The following is a 19,644-nucleotide window of genomic DNA, read 5'->3' as shown; positions in this document are numbered from 1 at the left end:
TCACCCATACTCCCAGAGCCCTGTAGTCACTCTTGATCCGCTCAGTGTCACATCTCACAGTATCATTTGTGCCCACATGGATGAGTAGCATGGGGTAGCAGTCAGAGGGCAGGATAATCCTTGACAATGCCTCCGTAACATCTCGGATATGGGCCCCTGGCAGACAGCATACCTCCTGAGATGAAATGTCAGGGTGACAGATGGGCATCTCCGTCCCCCTCAGAAGAGAGTCTCCGACCACTACTACCCTACGTTTCCTATTCACAGTGGTGGCAGCAGACCTCCCAGCCTTGGGGGTACAAGGCTTCTCCTCCTCTTTTGTAGAGGGTGATTTCTTATCTCCTGTATAAAGAAGAGCATAACGGTTTCCTAGTACCACGGCAGGAGGGTTCGGAGCAAGGTTGAAGTAGTGCCTGCTGCCAGAAGTAACCAGTTGCCAGTGTCCACCCTGAGCCGTCTTCTCCTTTAGTAAGGTATTTGATAATGTCTTGTATTTGAAACTGTATCTCAATAAATTAGGCAAATACAACTTAGATGGGGCTACTATAAGGTGGGTGCTTTGGAGGATAGGGTCATAATTCAAAATGATCTGGACAAACTGGAGAAATGGTCTGAGGTAAATAGGATGACGTTTTAAAAGGACAAATGCAAAATACTCCACTTAGGAAGGAACAATCAGTTTCACACATGCAAAATGGGAAGTGGCTATCTAGGAAGGAGTATTGCAGAAAGGGATCCAGGGGTCATAGCAGACCTCAAGCTAAATATGAGTCAACAATGTGACACTGTTGCAAAAAACGCAAACATGATTCTGGAATGAATTAACAAGAATGTTGTGAGCAAGACACGAGAAGTCATTCTTCCACTCTACTCTGTGCTGATTAGGCCTTGATTGATTCTGGGCACCATATTTCAAGAAAGATGTGAAGAAATTGGAGAAGGTTCAGAGAACAGCAACAAAAATGATTAAAGGTTTAGAAAACATGACTTATGAAGCAAGGCTGAAGGAATTGGGCTTGTTTAGTTTGGAAAAGAGAAGGCTGAGAGAGGATATGGTGGCAGTTTTCAGGTATCTAAAAGGGTGTTACAAGAAGGAGGGCGGGAAATTGTTCTCCTTGGCCTCTGAGAATAGGACAAGAAGCAATGGGCTTAAATTGCAGCAACAGAGGGTTAGGTTGGACATTAGGAAAAACTTCCTAACTGTCAGGGTGATTAACGCTGGAATAAATTGCCTAAGGTAGTTGTGGAATCTCCATCACTGGAGATATTTAAGAGCAGATTAGACATACATCTATCAGGGTGTGTCTAAACTATATGGCTCCGTCGATGGCTTAAATTTAAATGGGTGCCACGCTGAGCCGACAAACAGCTGATCAGCTGTTTGTTGGCTCAGCGTGCTAGTCTGGACGCTCCCGCGCTGACCTGAAAGCCCTTTATTGACCTCCCCGTTATGCCTCGTAGAATGAAGTTTACTGGGGAGGTCGTTAAAGGACTTTCATGTCAACAGGGGAGCGTCCAGACTGCCCCGATCTGCCGACAAACAGCTGATCGGCAGAGCGGGGCAGCCATTTAAATTTAAATGAAGCCACGATTATTTGCCGAACAAACAAATCTACATGGGTCCGTCGACGGAGCCATGTAGTCTAAACATACCCTCAGGGATGAGCTAGACCATGCTTTGTCCTGCCATAAGGACAGGAGACTGGACTTGGTGATCTCTGGAGGTCCCTCCCAGTTCTAGTAGTGTATGATTCTATGAAATAATTATTTTGGTACAAGAAGAGTCAGCAGAAAGGTGTAAACTCAACTGTAAATTTATGTCTTACCCTCCCACCAAAATTGGCATATTTGAAATGTTATTTTGGTTGCAGTTTGAGTTCTGTTTGCACTGTTTTGCTCATTAAAATCTTGTATATAATTATTTTATAGAGTTATTTTATAGATTGGTGGCATGGAGCAGATATACCCCAACACCATTATGGGATGTTACAGACCTATGGCCAACTGCAAATAACTGCTTTTCTCCTTAGGCTGGTATGACCTAATGGTCAGAGTCAGAGGGGCTGTCCTTAGATTCTGAGCAATGTGATCTAGTGGCTTATGTCTTTGAGGAGGCCATCAGCTCAGGGCAATTTGGCGTAATGATCAGAGTCAAAGACCCTGTCCTTAGATTCACAGCAGCAAGGCCTAGTGGCCTACATATACATAGTGCCCCTTCAGCACCAGATGATATGGCCTACTGGTCAGAGTCAGTAGGCTCACCCTACAGCAACAGACAATAAGACTTAGTGTTTATCATGGTTAGCCATGAAACTTAAAATATGAGCAATAGACATTTACAAGGCTGTTCACGTTCCCTGTGGGACATCTTGCTGGCTGCTAGAACCTTTGAGCTAGTAATACCTTCCTTCTTTCCACCCGTTGTCCATCTTGCCTATTTACAGTGTAAACTCTTTGGGTATGTCTAAACTACATGGTTCCGTCGACGGAGCCATATAGATTTGTTGTTTTGGCAAAGGGAAACGAAGCCGCGATTTAAATGATCGCGGCTTCATTTAAATTTACATGGCTGCCGCGCTGAGCCGACAAACAGCTGATCAGCTGTCTGTCCACTCAGCGCGCTAATCTAGACGCTCCCCTGCCGACATCAAAGCCCTTTGTCGGCAGCCCCGGTAAACCTCATCCCACGAGGAATAACGGGGCTGCCGACAAAGGGCTTTGATGTCAGCAGGAGAGCGTCCAGACTAGCGCGCTGAGCGGACAAACAGCTGATCAGCTGTTTGTCGGCTCAGCGTGGCAGCCAGGTAAATTTAAATGAAGCCGCGATCATTTAAATCGCGGCTTCATTTCCCTTTGCCTATGAGTCTAATCTACATGCCTCTGACGACAGAGGCATGTAGTCTAGACACAGCCTTTGAGACAGGGATTTTGATCTTGGCCAGGACCTACAGGCAGTGTTGTAAAACAAATACATTGCTAAAAAGAAAATAATTAAACTAAAGTTCTCAACTAGTCAAAATTGCCATATTCAAAATGAGTCCTGTATGTCAGATAAAGCCAAGATGAATGACTGAATTGTAAACCCAGCTGATTCCCTATGTTATCAAGAACATCCTCAGCCGCAAACAATTCAACAACAGAACATAATGGTCCATTACTTTTATTCACTATCTCTATCTATAACTATTGTTTATCTCAAATCTTAAACTTTTATTATTGACATCTTTTTAGACTTTTGCCAGCTCAGCATTTCTCAGCATAATTATTGGTTGTGCAATTGGAATGTTAACATGCAGTATTTCTGTGTAATTGTATTATATGCTTTACCTCAGAGCTCCCTTTTCAGCTGCTAAATTGAACTATAACCCTCTGTGGTACTGTTTGTGGGAAATTCCATATGTTTTTTAAAAGATTTTTTTACCTAGATTCCTTAATGTTTTCCTAAACAGGCTTTTCCAGACTTTACCTGGAGGCCTGTTAGGCAAAACACACAGGAAAGCAAGGCAAACTACATTGCAAAGTTTTGTTTGCTGAAGTGAGAGATCCTACAATATGGAGAAAAAGCAACTCTGTCAAAAAGTTGCCACTATACAGTATAGCCATAGACATCTACTTACTGTACACCAACCTGTATAAATGGCAACCACAATGAGATGGAAATAAGTAGTTTGTTTGAAGGGAGAAATGTCCTTGAGAATTATTTACTTCATAACTGTGAGTGCAGAAGAATGATCAGAAGCAGGGCGTAGTTTGCAATTTATAGGTTTCTGTTTCTCATCCTGAAATTGGTTTTTCTTTAGGGTTTTGACAAAAATAACTCTAAGACCACATGTAAAATTCATCTATAGCAAACCCCTCATCAGGCAGTGGTTTCACCTCTGTTTGCAGTCACCTTTGTCATTTAAAAAAAGTGATAGATTTCTTTCTCAAAGTCTCATTGAATACTTCCATGAATATGTAATTGTATAAAAGTGAAAAAAATGCAAGTCTCTGATCTTGGCTTACTTGAGGATTTTTTTTAAAGACTCATTTGACCTTTTGTTGGCATGTCAGCTAATTAGATTTAGGTATTGAAACTCCCAAGAGTTCTAATTATGGCTTATATGTATATTCTTCAATTTATTAAAAAAACATGCTTTATAGCAGCATCCGTATATATTTATTTGCATGTCTATCAAAATGTGATTTGAATAATCTAACTTTTAAAGAATAGCTTTAATTTTTCTGATGTATATAGATGTTTCATAAATATTCACTACTATTATTCACTGTTGACAAGCATTTCTTGAACAGTCTGGGCAAGAATAATTTACATTCATTTTTTGAAGTAGCTGGAACTGATAACTAGACTGCTCAAGAACATCCAGAAATATGAAATATGATCCTTTAAAAAATAACTGAGCTGATTGCCCCATGTGTGACATATGTGGAGGACAATGAGATTACAGACTTGAGACAGTAATGAGAAAGGCTTATGTTTGCTATTCCTCGTTCACATTGCAAACTTGTCATGAAAATGGATTACCTGCAGTTCTGTGCTATTTTCAATTTTTGCCTTGTCATGATAATAAGACATCAGAAGTTTAATGTGCAGTATAGCCTGTGAAATACAATAGTATATAAAGATGTGTGGATATTAAAATACTTGCTGCTGCAATCTTTTTCCTTATACCCAGGTACTCACCAACCTGTCAAATCAACATCACTGGCACTATTACCTACTCCATTTTTGTTTCTGGGAATTACATTACGGCTCTGAAAGAGATATATACATCTTCTTCCAAAAGGTGAGAAGTAAAAAATATTATGAGCTGTGGACTATCTCTAAGTCTGGATTTACCCAAACCTTCACAGTGTACCCCCTTCATACCAAATTAGAAATCATGTACTACTTCGCATTTGCAATAGTCTGTTTAAGTGGTATGGCCATTGCTCTCCTTTATTAATGTAGACCTTCATCTTGCAAGGTGCTGAGTGCCTCTTAAAAGATTATGAGTGTCTGTAACTTCCGTTGACCTCAAAAAAGCTGTCAGTACCCTGACTGGGCCTTTATACTTTTGCTAACTTGTAAGGACAAAGTATGTATTATTCAGATAACTGAAACATAGAATATTGAAGATATTGAAGGTAAACATTCAAAAGAGATGTCGCTCATGGCATCATCCTATTGTCAGTCTTTTCTGTCTTTAAATTCAGGAGTTAGTTCATTCCTCTAACGATAAAGGTAGTTCCTTACAAAAAAGTGCTTTGTCCAATATAATTAAATAGCCACTGAAATGGCGCTTCCATAACTTCACCTGGGAAACTATTCCACTTCTTACTGATCTCACTTGCAGGAGGTATTTCCTGATGGGAACAGAATTTTTCAAAAATAAGAACACAAACGTAGGTTTCTAAATCCGTATTCAGCCACCTACCGGTGAAATTATCAAAAGTTCCTAAGGGCTAGATTTGTAAAAGTATTTCAGCATTTATCGATGCAGATAGGCCTAGATGGATTAAAAAAAACACCTAAGTCTATCATCCCATCAACTTCAATGGGAGTTAGGTGCCAATGCACTTTTGAAAATTCCACTACAAGGTTGAAACAAAAAACAGGACTATGTAGCACTTTAAAGACTAACAAGATGGTTTAATAGGTGATGAACTTTCGTGGGCAAGACCCACTTCCTCAGAACTCTTAGTTATCTGGAACCCTTAGGACATGATCAGTCCCGAACCAGGGAATTTGCCAGACCAGAGAATGTTCCCTGACCCAGCTCCCAGCCATAAATTCTGCCAGCTGAGGGAGGGGAAGAAGAGGCGGGGAACTACCACTAGCCCTTGCTGGTCTGCCTGCTGGGTTGCTGACCCCACTGCTGATACCTTTGCCACACTGCCTGCCAGGCTCTAGAAGCCCACGCTGCTGCGGGTTGCCAGGGGATGGCTCTGGCCCCAATTGAGCTGCCAGGGAATGCTGGGGGCTGCTAAGGGCTTGGGCTTCAGTCAAAGCCCAGTGGCATCCTGCAGCTCTGGTCCCGCTTCCATGGGCTGTCCAGGACTATCTCCTCAGCCCTGTGTTGCAATGGGCTGTTGCCAGCCCAATCCTGCACCGCCGGGGACTGACCCTGGTCCAGTTCTGCAAGCTATCAGGAGCTCCCAGGGACAGCTGGAGGCTGCTGCCAGCTCCCAGCCCCACTGCTGCAGGCTGCTGGGGGGGGGGGGGGCCTGCCACAAGCCCCAGCTCCTGCCCATCTTGCTGCTTCAGCCTGTCCCATCCTATGTGCTAGGGACATCTATGGTCCTGCCAGATTACAGATGTTGCCGGACCAGAGAATTCTGATTTTGCGAGGTGAAACTTGTAGGTGCCTATCTGCATCAATAGAGATCTAAATACCACTAAAAATTGGCCTAAAATATTTCTGAGCACAAGTGTCATTGAAATAATTGAAGTATAAGGGCCAGATTTTGAAAGGTACCAAATGATCTGGATACGTGCCTAACAGACTTTTCCAAAGTGTCTAGAAGGGCATTAGATGCAACACTGATTTCAGATGCATTTGGGCATCTAACTTCCGAAAATCCCACTAGACACTTTTCTTCATATTTAGATGCATAAATATCTTTAAAAATCTGGCTCACTGAAACTATTCAATATGCATAAAATGAGCAGGACTGAGCCTGAAAATTATAATTAAAGACTAATTAGTGAATAATTACTTCTGTTAAGTCTCTGTAGTTGCATACAGTATGCCAGTCATTCATTAGTAACTGCCCGTATCTAAAATATTTGTATTTCAGTGATCCACTACATTACTTTATACAAACTTTTCATATATGAAACCCACAAATAATCATTTCTATCAATGAAGCACACAGACATACACAAAGTAAGCTGAAAGAATATTGAATTTGATATTAAGTCCTCCATAAATCAAGAAACGTAGTTACATTTTCCCAAACTGCCCCTAATTTATATTATTGTTCCAGATTACATAGAACATAGTATGTAAGATCAAACACCACTTCTCAAATTTCTCAACTCTTCTATTTATGTGTGTGTGCACATGTTTGAGTAAGGTCCTTATTATTGTTTAGCGTATTTTGTTTGTGTTCAGTATTACTAAGGCTTGCGAATTGCTGTGCTGAAGTTACTGTGGCATGGAGGATTATAAGCTTTGTTACAATGCCCTGGCTTTGTCCTGGTTACTGGGCATGTAGGACCCGACACTTTGGATTTTTCCCATTAGTTTCCACAGGATGAGGATTGGACCCATAACTAGTATTAGTAATATGTGTGTTGTGTCTTCAGACAAGATTATAGTCATGGATTTTTGTCTGAGTGCCTTAACTCAAAATTAACCCTACTGAGAAACTTCAAAATTTCCAAAACTTATTTTTCTCTGATTTATGAATAAGCCTAAGAAAGGTCAGGCCTAAGAAAGCTTTTGTGTGAAAGTTAAACACAAAGAAGGTGCAGAATTCGTGTTAACAGTGTTAAATATCTCAAAACCTTACTTATGCAGCCTGAACTATTGCATCAGAATGTAAGCATGTGTGTAATGTTTCTAAAATGTGTAATTAGATGAGATGTGTCTCCAATCTATAGTTACATTTACAGTAGAATATTTGTTCAAGCTAGTTGTTGAAATACATCTGTTTTGATTTCTTGGTAAAGGAGAGGAAGGGCAAGAAGCTCCAGCATGTGTTTACCATGGCATAGATTCAAGATAAGCCTTGAAATTACTTTTTGGTGTACAAACAGTGTGGTTTCCCCATCAAAAGATTATTTGTTATAAAAGGGCTCTATCTGGTAAAACATTGGGAACATTCACTTTTTAATTAGAGCAGCCAAGCTTCAGACCAGGTCAAAGTTATGGCATTTTATGATGCTTCTTTTCCTGATTATAAAAGAAACAACAAGTGCAGCAGAACCAATTTCATCCCATGAGGATTCCCTACAGCTCAGTTACCCCATGAAAAAATAAACCACCAACTGTAACACTGAGTGCGCTTTCTTAATGTCTTGAGGACTTGTTTAAGCCCTGTGGAGCAGAAGGTTAGCTCACAGTCATTTTCTCCTTGTTGCCACTCAGAGGGTTAGCATTTAAAAAATGTTTCATTAATTTCCTCTCCTCCTAAATATACATCTATATTGTAATTCCATATTGGAGTTTATTTGCATTTGGTTTTTATTAGTTAAGTAAGGATATGTTAAATGTCAGTTTAGATACCTTTTTTCTATGTCCTCAAGGGAACATTAGTTTTCTTCCTACTGAACATTATTAGAAATTCTAGTAGGACATTGTTTGATTTCAGCTTGTTAGGTTAAATTAATCATAAGATGATTAACTTTAAAAACTATATTTAAGACCATACAACCTAGTACATAATCATATGAGACACTTGAAATATTTAATATAATTGAATTCAGTCTTTGTAAAAAAAGAACTTCAAATTAAAACCAATTTATATTGTCAGTTGCTGGAAAAGCTGATTACATTGTACAGGCTGCTTAATGTGATAATGAATAATGAAACCAGTTAGGAATATCTTTAATTTTGAGCTAAAATTACCATAGTGCATCCATGATCTTGGTATGGAGTTAATGTTCTAAGATGTCTTCCAGGAGAGAGATTACGAGCATGGTATGAACATTTGTTCATGCCATAAAACTATCTCTCATCATCAAAACATGCTATATTCCAGCACATTTTTCTTTCTCCATATTAGGATATTTGTAAGAACTATTTCTAATAGATTTAATATGGGATACAGTAGATAATACTCAGTTCCAATATATAACTGTGTAATTCTTACCACATCTCCACTCAGCACAACAGGTATTACAGTTCCTGAGAGAAATTTCCTAATATGATATTATTTATGGTTACCCTGAAGACTTGTTAATCATAATCTAAAATATGACAAAAACAAGAAAAAGCCCATATGGCCATCTAGTGTTTACTGCGAGAAATACAGCTCAGCAATTTCTTTTCACTAATATTTAGCATTTATGTCCCCCCTTTGGGGTCCTCTATTTTACATATATATATTTATTGTATTTTTAAAATTTTTGTAAGCCGCCTCAAATATTTTAAGTAGAGAGGTGGGTTAAAAATACTTTAAATAAATAAATAAATGTGATGGTGATTTTATAGCCTTTCTCTAATTGTGAAAGTATTTAATGGTGCCTGATATTTCTAACATCTTAATTGTAACACTGAAATTCATATAAAACAGGTTTATTTAATAACTTCAGTGATTTCTATTCTTATTAATTGCATCTCTGTCTAGACTTTCAGATCACACTCACCATTATGTTATTGAAATGCTTTTGAAATATGGATATTGCTACATTACAGCAGAGATTTTCAAATGAACTTAAGGGGGATAGGCTACATTAAAAATCCATCCTACATTTTCATATTTCCAATATTTATTATTTAGGCCCAAAATCTTCTTGATTCATTCATACGTAAGGTCCCACTGAAGATAATAGCACTTATTATCACAACTGATGTGTTGAAATATATGCTTGCAAACAATTTTCAAATGAATTCAATGTGACAAGTTTAGGTTCTGCCACACAGAAAAAAAGGAGTGGATCATGCTCCCCATACAGCCAATGAGAGCTTTGCCATTGACTTCAGTGGAAGCAGGAACAGGGCAGAGTTACCACATTGCTTATTTTTTTGAAATCTTGAGATTGTAATTAGGTCAGTGCAAATATGTTTAAACACAATAAGAGTTGATCTATGTCCTCCCCTGAAACTTGAGCCAGATCTTTTCTGAAGATTCAAAAATGTTTAGTTAAATTCCCCCACCCCATTATTATTTTCATTATTATATGTATGTTTTCCTCTCCCTTCCCAGTTAAAGACAAAAAGCAGTTCTGATGAGAGGACAGCACCTCTTGTGGCATTTCAGTACTGACTAAAAACAAAAAGAGCAGACATTTCACAAGAGAGTGTGCTTTTAAAACATTTGATGATGCCAATAGCCTCAGAGAAGTTATGGGTGCTCATCAGAACTGAACCTCTAAACTTACTGCAGTTTAGCCAGAATCACATTTGTCCCTATATGCAGTTTTGCCAATGAGTTCATTCACTTGTTGTTTTTTACTTAAATATTATTCTGTCCGCCATTGCTATGCACCCACTTTGTGCTCCTGATGACCTATATATTCCATGCTGACTAGCTAGAGTGTCAGGATGTTTATGAACTCAAGGTTTGAATGGGAGAGTTTCTAACCTAAAATGAAATTATAGCTGATATAGGGCTGCCAAACAAACTCAGACATCTCCTAGGTCTTCATAAAATAGTGTAGAAAACATACACTGGTCTATTGTCACTTCACCGGGTATGTCCACACAGCTTGCAGAGAGGTTGTGCCAGCTGATTTGGGTGCATGGGGCTCTGTTTGTAGGGTTATTTCATTGCTCTATAAATTTCCAGGCTCAGGCTGGAGCCCTGGCTGCAGGATTTTATCAGGCCATTGAGTCCCAGAGTTGGACCTGAGCCTGGATGACTACTCAGCAATGAAATAAACCCACAGTCCAAGCCCAAGACATCTGTCATGGGCCAGCCATGGGTGTCTAATTTCTGTGTAGTCATACCCTCTGGTTTCCTCTATGTTGTTAGTTAGATGACACTCTCAGCAGTGGTTAGATTTAAAAGAAAGAGGAGATAACAACTCATGAGAATACCTTGGAGGAAATCAGAGTGACAGATATGGAAATTTCCTGCAATATCCTGAACAAACCTTATTGAATTAAATTAAACCTTATTGAATCAAGAGTAAGTATCGTAGGAATTCACTGAATTAAGGATAAATATGTGTGTATTATTATGGAATTGTATGTAATAACTCTAGGGAGAAGACCTGACTAATATAAACTCTAGGAAGTATTATCAACTTTAAATGACTATTTTAAGCAAAGTGAACTTTCTAAAGTAAAGTGGGGATGAAGAGGGGACCTTTTGTCTGCTGATCACCTGTTACATGAGGGTAGATCAACTCCCTTCCCTTTCCACACCACTTGTATAAAGAAGGAACTCTTAGCTCCTTCAGAAGTGGGAGTTTTGTAGCAGTTATGTACTTGTAACCACTCACAAATCTCTTGGTGAAATCTGAAGGACTGTTCACCTGCCAAAGCCCTTTTTGGAGTTGTTTGATCTCTGGTAAGCGTGTCTGGGCACAGCGTGTCTGGGCGTCCGCTCAGGGGCGTGTCTGGGCACAGCTGAGGGCGTCCGCTCAGGGCGAATTGATCAAATATGGGGCTCCTTACAGCCCCCAGACTGGTGACCTCTCCAAACAGGCCACAAACCAGTCCCACAGAGTGCTTCAGCAGGCTGCCTGAAGCCTCACGAGCAAAACCCCTCCGACACCCCAGCAATATCCGTGCCCCAGATGGCCCCGGGCCTCATACACAGGTGGGGGGTCCTAGCACCCAATCCCACCTACCCCGAACAAGTTCTGTCCGGTTCCAAGAAACCAGCCACAGATCCCTGGTCAATTTACCCTCTGGATCTTACTCACAAATCACGCTGGGCCAATCCTTTAGAATCTATATCTAAAGGTTTATTATCACAAGAAAGAAAAGCGTGAGAGTAAGGTTGTTAAAGATTAGTACGTTCATGCACCGAATCTCCCAGACCTCGATGCAGGCTCTAGCAGAGATGTTACAGCTGCTGGTTTAAAAGTTCTTGTTGCACATCCTAGCATCAGGATGGGTTCACAGGTCTTCCGGGCTCTTCGATCCCTGCAATGCTGCCTCTGGGATGAAGTGCTGAGCTGAGAACAAAATGGTATCGACCACATGGCCTCTTTATACCTCCTTCCTGGCCTCTTCTTGTATGCAGCAGGTCACCTGGTCCTCAGCCTCTCTCTGCTGGCCGCTCTTAGGTGTCCGCCCTCATGCTTTAGGTGTGTCCTTGGCCCATTGAGAGCCATTGTCCCACAGGGCCTCGCTAATTAGCATGTCCACAGGACCAGGCTCTGCCCAATGCTCAACCACATGCAGAGAAATATTCAGTATCCACACAGACTACAGATTCCTAATTACACATACAGACATTATACAACCACATAAATAGCTTACATAGGATTATCAGATAATAAGCTTCTATTCAGCACCCCACATGGCCCCCTTTCATACCATTTTCTGGGGCCAACACCCCCAACTATGGGTGCAGCAGTGATCTGGCTGCTCCCCTCAAGATCCAGTAATGTGACATAAGCTTATTAGAATGCCTCAGGTTCTTTATTATTTTAATACAATGTCTCTGAAATGCTTTACTTTAAGAATAAAAGTGCTTGCTTAGAAGGGACTGTGCTAACTTATAACTGTAGGTAATTATGCTGTATAGTGCCTCTGAGGAGAAGGCAAGACAGGACAGCTTAGAATGTCTTTTTTGCTGGGGAATATCACAGCATCAAAGGGGAACTAAGCAGCCTAGAGATAACATGATTAGGAGGGAGAGTGACACGTCTCTGTCCAAGAGAGGTAACAGCTGCAGAGCAGAAAGCCTCAGAGTAATGCCCTTGTTGGACCACCGGGGAAAATGCAGGTAGCATAGTAAAATTTATTTCAGTAGATTGACCTCACTGGATGTATTTGATGTCTGGAGTACTAATACTGACTTTATACTCTGGAGCTGGGGAGCTTTGCAGGATGTGATCAATTATCGGTATTGAAAAGTGACTTGAGGCAGAGCTAGAGGTAGAACAATGGTCTGATCTTCACAAGGCTGGTTACCTTTGATGGAAAAATGGGTATAAGAAACTGAATAATATTGGAAAGGACTTTCTTTACAGAGACTTTATCCCTCGCCCAAAAGGAGGCATGGCACAAAGTGCTGGAAACCCTCAATTGGGCCACCACTCTGGTCACTAAAGAACCATTATTCTGCCAGGGTGGAGCTGACAGGGCTTGACTAGAGGATTAGAATGGGCTGGGGCAGGACTACGGAGCAAATTAAGAAAGGAGGTATAAGAAGTAAGGTGACCTTATTTCCCAAAGGGAAAACAGAACGCCATGTGGAGCTTGCCCAAATTAACCCTGCCACAGCCAGAGCTGCTTGTACAATCCTCCCCTGCATATAGGAGCTAGCCCAAGTGGCTCACCTGAACCCCCTCACACACTTGGGGCTGGCCTTAAGGGACCTCCCCTCCCTTGTCTGAGCCACTTGGTGTCATGGCCTGTCTAAGCCCCGTCATGTAAGGCTGGTGCTGCCGCTTTGCCTTCATTCATGAACATTCTTCTGTGCCTCACTAGCAGGGCATGTCCCATATTTTTTGGCAAAACTAGGCATTGCTCAAAAAATTGACTACTCAGAACACTAGAACTGAGGTTTAAAAGTGGATTGTCCCAGCTAAAATGGGATGTATGGTGACCCTGCAAAGGAAGGAAGTTCAGGAGAGGAAGGAAGGCTAGCAGAGCCAAAGTCAACACAGATCTCCGGATGGAAAAAGTTCTTCCCTTTTCTCTCCTGAATCTGTACATAATTATGGTATATGGCTCACTAAGGTGATGGGAAGAGCCAAGGTAAAAAAATACTGAGTATGTAAGCAACTAGTTGAGTAGTCAACTACCCAATAAGCCTAGGCCTAGGTTTATAGGGTAGCCAAGTCACCGCTTCTCTACTTACTTCCCAGCTCCCCCTTGCTGCCTCTGTATCAGAGGCAGAAAGCGGGGGGAAGCAGGACCTGTTCTGGGGAAAGCCAGCCAGGTCCCAGACCTACCCCCACTGCAGCTCTGCCCAGCTCCTACTACATTTTAACTGCAGTTCCTGGACCCCGACCCCGCTTATCGACTAATCATGTAGTCGATACAAATTATATCAACTAACAATTAGTCAATTACCTGCTTCTTAACATCCTTAGCACTGGGATGTCTAATAAGTGAAAGTCTTTGAGTCTGTGTAGACAGAGAAGAAGACTGTGGTAGGATATCACCCTGTCACGAGATTACAGCAGAAGAAAGAAAACCTGAGGTTTTCAAAGCCATTCAGGGGGGATTAGGCACACATCTTTTAGTTGATTTAGTGAAGAATATGTGTCTAAATCTTCTAAACAGCTTTGAAAATGTTAATGCCTGTTCCCATCATTTAACTATGTACTCTCAAAACATTTCAAAATATCCTGTATCAGCCATAGGAGAATGCATGCTAACAATCCACAGGCAGACCATAAGGTATATCTTTTCTAAAATGATCATGAGGGGAGTATTACAAATGCTTGTTGATTTAAACCTGCTCCTTTTCAAGTCTGCAACAGTTTGGTCTGGTTTTAACATGCATTGAAATAGGAGGGGGTACCTTCCTTGTACCAGTAAAAGCAAAGGAAGATGTACAGAGGAGCACTTTACCCAAAGCAAAGGGAGAAGGGGAAGTGTTGCATTACCCTCCACCCCCATTTACTCTGGCCATTACTTCAATGGAATAAGGATCAGGCCCTACAGTAGCTAACAGGGTATATCACACACATAAAAATCACAGTAGGACAAGAAATCCCCTTGCGCTTCTAACATTTTCCTGCAATCATATCTGAAGAAGGAAGTACTCTATAAAGATTTATGTTTTGTAGAATATCTTTTGGGATAGCTATCTTAGGTACAGGTTGAACCTCTCTGATCTGGGACTCTCTGGGTGTGTCTAAACTACACCCCTCTGCCAACAGAGGGATGTAGATTAGGTAATTGCTATTGCAAATGAAGTGGGGATTTAAATATCCTGCACTTCATTTGAATAGAAATGGCCGCCACTTTTTGCCATGGCGGCACTTTGCTGGCAAAAAGCGACATTCTAGACGGGGATCAGTCGACAAGGAAAGCCTTTTCCGACCAATTCTGTAAACCTTGTTGCACGAAGCAACAAGGTCCTTGTTGACTGATCCCTTGTTGATCCTTGTTGACCGATCCCTGTTTAGACTGCCGCTTTTTGCTAGCAAAGTGCCGTGGCGGCAAAAAGCAGTGGCCATTTTTATTCAAATGAACTGTGGGATATTTAAATCCCCGCTTCATTTACAATAGCGATGTGCCTAATCTACATCCCTCTGTCTCATAGGACCCCTAGGACCAGAGAGCTCTGACAGAGGCCTGGAGCTCTGGGGAAGCCTTGGGACTATGGAGTGCTGGCAACCCTGGGGCTGGCTGTAGAACTCCAGTGGCCCAGGGAAGAAGAGCCTGGTGGCCTATGGCTGGCGCTGAAGCTTGGGTGGCTCCAGAGAGGTTGAACCCTGGCAGCCCAGGGTAGCTGAGCCACCAGGGTTCAGCTACTCTGGGGAAGGGGAGCCCCAGAGCAGTGGGGCCCTCGTAGCTCTGGGGCAGTGGAGCCCCAGCAACTCCAGAGCAGTGGAGCCCCAGCAGCCCTGGGGCAGTGGAGTCTGGCAGCCTTGGGACAGTGGAGACCTAGGAGGCCTACAGCTGGCCAAGAAGCTGGGAGCCGAGTGGCCCGGAGGTGGGGAGGAGCCTGGCAGAGGGGCCAACCTCCCCTGGTCCAACAGCTCCCTCCTTCGGAACCGGTCAAGTCCAAGGATGCAGGACTGCGGAGATCCACTAGTGTTTGTATGGGTCCCCTGTTACCATTGTGTCCAAACACCCTGGTGACAGAAGGAAGCACTATTATCTCCTACTTGCTGTGGGGGCGGGGAATTGAGGCACAGATATACTTGCCCAAGGACAGATGGCAAATCTGTGATAAAGAAAGAATTTAAACTCAAGTCTCTTGAGTCATCGACTGAACCATCCTTCCTCGACTAGATCTGCTTTGACTCCATTAGTGCTATACCTTGGTGAAAACACACACACATGAAAATGTACTCTTAATATTAATAACATTATTTTTAAAACATCTATTTTAACCATTCACTGAGTAGTTTTTCTCCACCACAGCAACAATGACTGTTTCTGGATCTTGCTACTAGGTCAGTGGTCTCTCATTATATCATATTTACCAACGGCTAATTGTTTCAAGTATATCCAGGTACTTCTGAACAGGCAGTAGTTAAACAACACTTGTATGGATTAGGGGATTGGACATGGGATACAGACCTTTTCACCTCTGGGTTTATGGTTCAAGTGTCACTACTAATTGCTAATTGACTATAAATACATCATAACAAAGATGTCAGTGCTGCTTCTGTGTCTCACTGAAGGAAAATGGACTGTAAACTTCATTTCCAGTTCTCTGAGACAGAGTTGGGTGAATAGTTTGGAGAGGTGTGTGCTACTACTTCTGTCCCTAGTCTATAGCTAGAGATCTTCAGTTTCCAGGGCTGTCAATCCATCACCTTTCTGGAGCATTAAGTTGACTTTAAAAAAATGATTTTTAACAGAAAAGGATGTTATTGCTTACATTGATGTCACTGAAAAGGTGTTACCACTTTGAGTGATGCTAATGTGAAGGTACAGGAGAGATGTGAGTTAATTGCATAGTTACCATTCTAGTATTGATTTATGCTCTCCTGACATTTACAGAGAAATAAAATAGAGTTTATATTATGCATTTTCTATAGCAAAATTTAAGATATGAAAATGAATGCTGACTGTGTCACTTTTCCTTGTCAAAGCTATTGTATATAAAGAGATGATGTTAGGAAAATGTGGATTTTCTCTTCCTGTAGTTAATTCTACTTGAATCCACCAAATGAATCTATATTTAATGCTACTTTTGGGGGGAAGAGAGATGGAGAGTGACTTATCTGATTAATTGGTCAATTCTCTCCAATAGTTAATGGCTTTCTGATGTGTCCTGACGCTGTGGCTATGGTCATCATTTTAATTTAGACTCACAAGAGCTCTTATGGATTTATTTCAAATTTTGTTACTCATGTTCTCTATTATTAAAAAATCAATCGTCTGAGGCAGCAGAGGATGCATGAATGATATAGAAATACTAGTCAAAAGGTATTTACTCACATCATAAATACAATTCTTTCCAAACTATAAAAACAATTTGTCTTTCCTTCATAGTTGTTCTTTACATTCCAATCTGATCACTAAGTTGTAGGTCTCTTTTGTTTACTTCTTAGGACACGAGGCCTTCCAAAAATAGAAAACTCCTTGAAAGACATAATCCAAAGCAAATGTCACTGGGTCACATCTGAGGTTTGGCTTTAGTGGCATGGAAGTCAGCTACAGTTAATGGGTCACATGCTTCACTTTTCCATTCCCTACATTACACAAGACTATATGGAGTGTGGATCCAAGAGATGATTCTGTGTTACTCACATTTCTGAGTGGGAAGCAGTGGAAGGGAGGAATGGATTTAATTTCTTACTGCAACTTTCTATCATTAGAGTCAAGCAGGATAACAGATGAAGAATCTGGCATTGCATTCCATTCCAGTGGGTATAAACACAGGTTCACTGAACAATAGGTCTCTAAAGGTCTCAATTTCAGGCCCCAGAAAAGATATTTCTGGGTTTATTTCCACATGTAGCGCCCCCCCCCCCCCCAACCTCAGCCCCAAGTTCTTACCTACATTCCTGGACTAAACCTGAGGTGCAGACCATCCACCTGGGAAAGTGTTCCCCATCACTCTAGTAGAGAAAGAGATAACACAATCCAATGACTAGAAGTCGATGCTGAACAAATTCAAAGGTACATAATATGTAAATTATTAACAGTGAGGGTAAATAACCATTGGGAACAATTTCCCCAAAAGTCAGATGGGTAGGTCCTCCATCGCTGACAATTTTTAGTCAAGATTGGATGTTTTCATAAAAGATGAGCTCTGAAAGTTATTTGGGGAAAGTTCTATAACCAATGTTATGCAGGAGGTCAGACTGGTTGATCACAATGATCCCTTCTGGCCTTAGAATCGATGACTGTATGTGATACCATCATGTGACCACCAAGGTAGAGGACCTCTGGAACCTACTGGTTAATCCAACCCTTTCTAGCTGAGGTAATTATATGACCTCAATGATAGTATCTGAGCACCTGATGTAATTTATCCTTCCAACATCCTTCAGCTCTATCTTACCAGTGTTTGAAAGGCAGTGCCCTTGCATTAGTCCCCCTAGCCCTGAATCTTGCCAGCCTTTGAAATATGCATTTTTCATCATAACACAAGAAACTTGATTATGTACCAAAATGAATACTGTTCTTTCAGCAGTATCCTAGACATATCAGCACATCACATATCCTTTTTGAAAAGAAAATACACAGTTAGACATGTACACACTGCTATACATTGATCACCCTCAAATGCAAGTCCACTAAGATATAATGGTGGCAGTGCACACACCACAGAAGCTGTCCTTTCCCAAGGTTACTTTTGTTTGCTACTGCTTACCACCTCTATCCCACTGTGGTGCTCTGGTGGGTGGGGGGGCAACAGGAAAAGGTTTCACTATAGCAAGGATAGGCTCTGCCGATAGGAAGCAGCAGTGAAAGATTGAGCCTTTCCCTACTGCTTCTTTACCAGAGTCTTTTTTCCTGCCAGAGACCTTACCTGCATTAGGAAAGGACCCTAGGGCTATATCTACATTGCAACACTATGTCGGGATACCAACGTATCCCAAAATAGCTATCCCATGTCTTAACAGCAAGCCTGTTATTGTAGGCTCACTATTCCGATGACCCTATAAACCTCATTCCACGAGAAGTAAGGGACATTTCAGAATAGCGGGTTATTTTGAAATTTGGTGCTGTGTAGACAGCACCAAATTTTGAAATTAGTTAGTTCCAAATAAGATCAAAATAAGATATGCAATTTGCATAGCTCAAATTGCGTATCCTATTTCAAACTACTGTACAGTGTAGTGTGATGCAGCCTAGATGTGAACATAAGAACATAAGAACAAAGGTCCATCTAGCCCAGCACCTGTATGCCGGCAGTGGCCAATACCAGATGCTCCAGAGGGAGGAATCACAACAGGTAATCCTCACGTGGTCTCTCCCCTGTCATCCACCTCCAGGGAAAGAGAGACTACCCATTCTGGCTAATAGTCATTGACGGACCTAACCTCCACAAATCTAGATAGCTCTTTTTTGAACCCTGTTAAAGTTCTAGCTTTCACTGCATCCTCTGGCAAGGAGTTCCACAAGTTGACTGTGTTCTGAGTGAAGAAAAACTCCCTTTTGTTTGGTTTAAACCAGCTGCCTATTAATTTCATTTGGTGACCCCTAGTGCTTGTATTGTGGGAATAAGTAAATAACTTTTCCTTATTCACTTTTTCCACACCAGTCATGATTTTATAGACCTCTATCATATCCCCCCTTAGTCTCCTCTTTTCTAAACTGAAAAGTCCAAGTCTTTTTAAACTCTCTTCATATGGGACCCATTCCAAACCCCTAATCATTTTTGTTGACTTTTCTGAACCTTGTGGGAAAAGATGGGGAGCTGGCAGAGCCTTGCACTGTAGCAAGGCCAGGCTCTGGCAGGGAGATGCAGCAGGAAAAGATTAAGCCTTTTCACACTGCTTTCTTTGCTGCCTCCACCCTTTTAGAACCTTTGCCTGCAGTCAGAGTCTTTTCCTACCGAAAGGCAATAGAACACCACACAAGTAAAAATAGCTGTGTAGATAGGAGACATATCTTGGGCAATGAGAGAGCTTTGTAGGTTATACACTCATGTACATACCCAGACCCTTCAAGCATGTCTTCACTCTACTTGACTAAGTGAAGCCACATTGTCTTTCATGCTCTGTATGCC

General features: G+C 41.4%; 1 long non-coding RNA gene across 1 annotated transcript in view; it reads right to left on the bottom strand.

Annotated features, from left to right (window-relative positions):
- Positions 1-17,526, bottom strand: part of LOC106732589 (uncharacterized) — a 57,474-nt gene extending 39,948 nt beyond the window's left edge. The window contains exon 1 of the long non-coding RNA XR_001368830.4: positions 17,463-17,526. This is a non-coding gene — a long non-coding RNA (uncharacterized LOC106732589). The remainder of the gene's footprint in view (positions 1-17,462) is intronic.
- Positions 17,527-19,644: the final 2,118 nt, after the last annotated feature.

The sequence above is a fragment of the Pelodiscus sinensis genome, chromosome 2 (assembly GCF_052426305.1).
Source record: "Pelodiscus sinensis isolate ZL-2025 chromosome 2, ASM5242630v1, whole genome shotgun sequence".
Taxonomy (NCBI): domain Eukaryota; kingdom Metazoa; phylum Chordata; order Testudines; family Trionychidae; genus Pelodiscus; species Pelodiscus sinensis.
The sequence above is the reverse complement of the archived record's forward strand: the minus strand, read 5'-3'. Positions and strand labels throughout refer to the sequence as shown.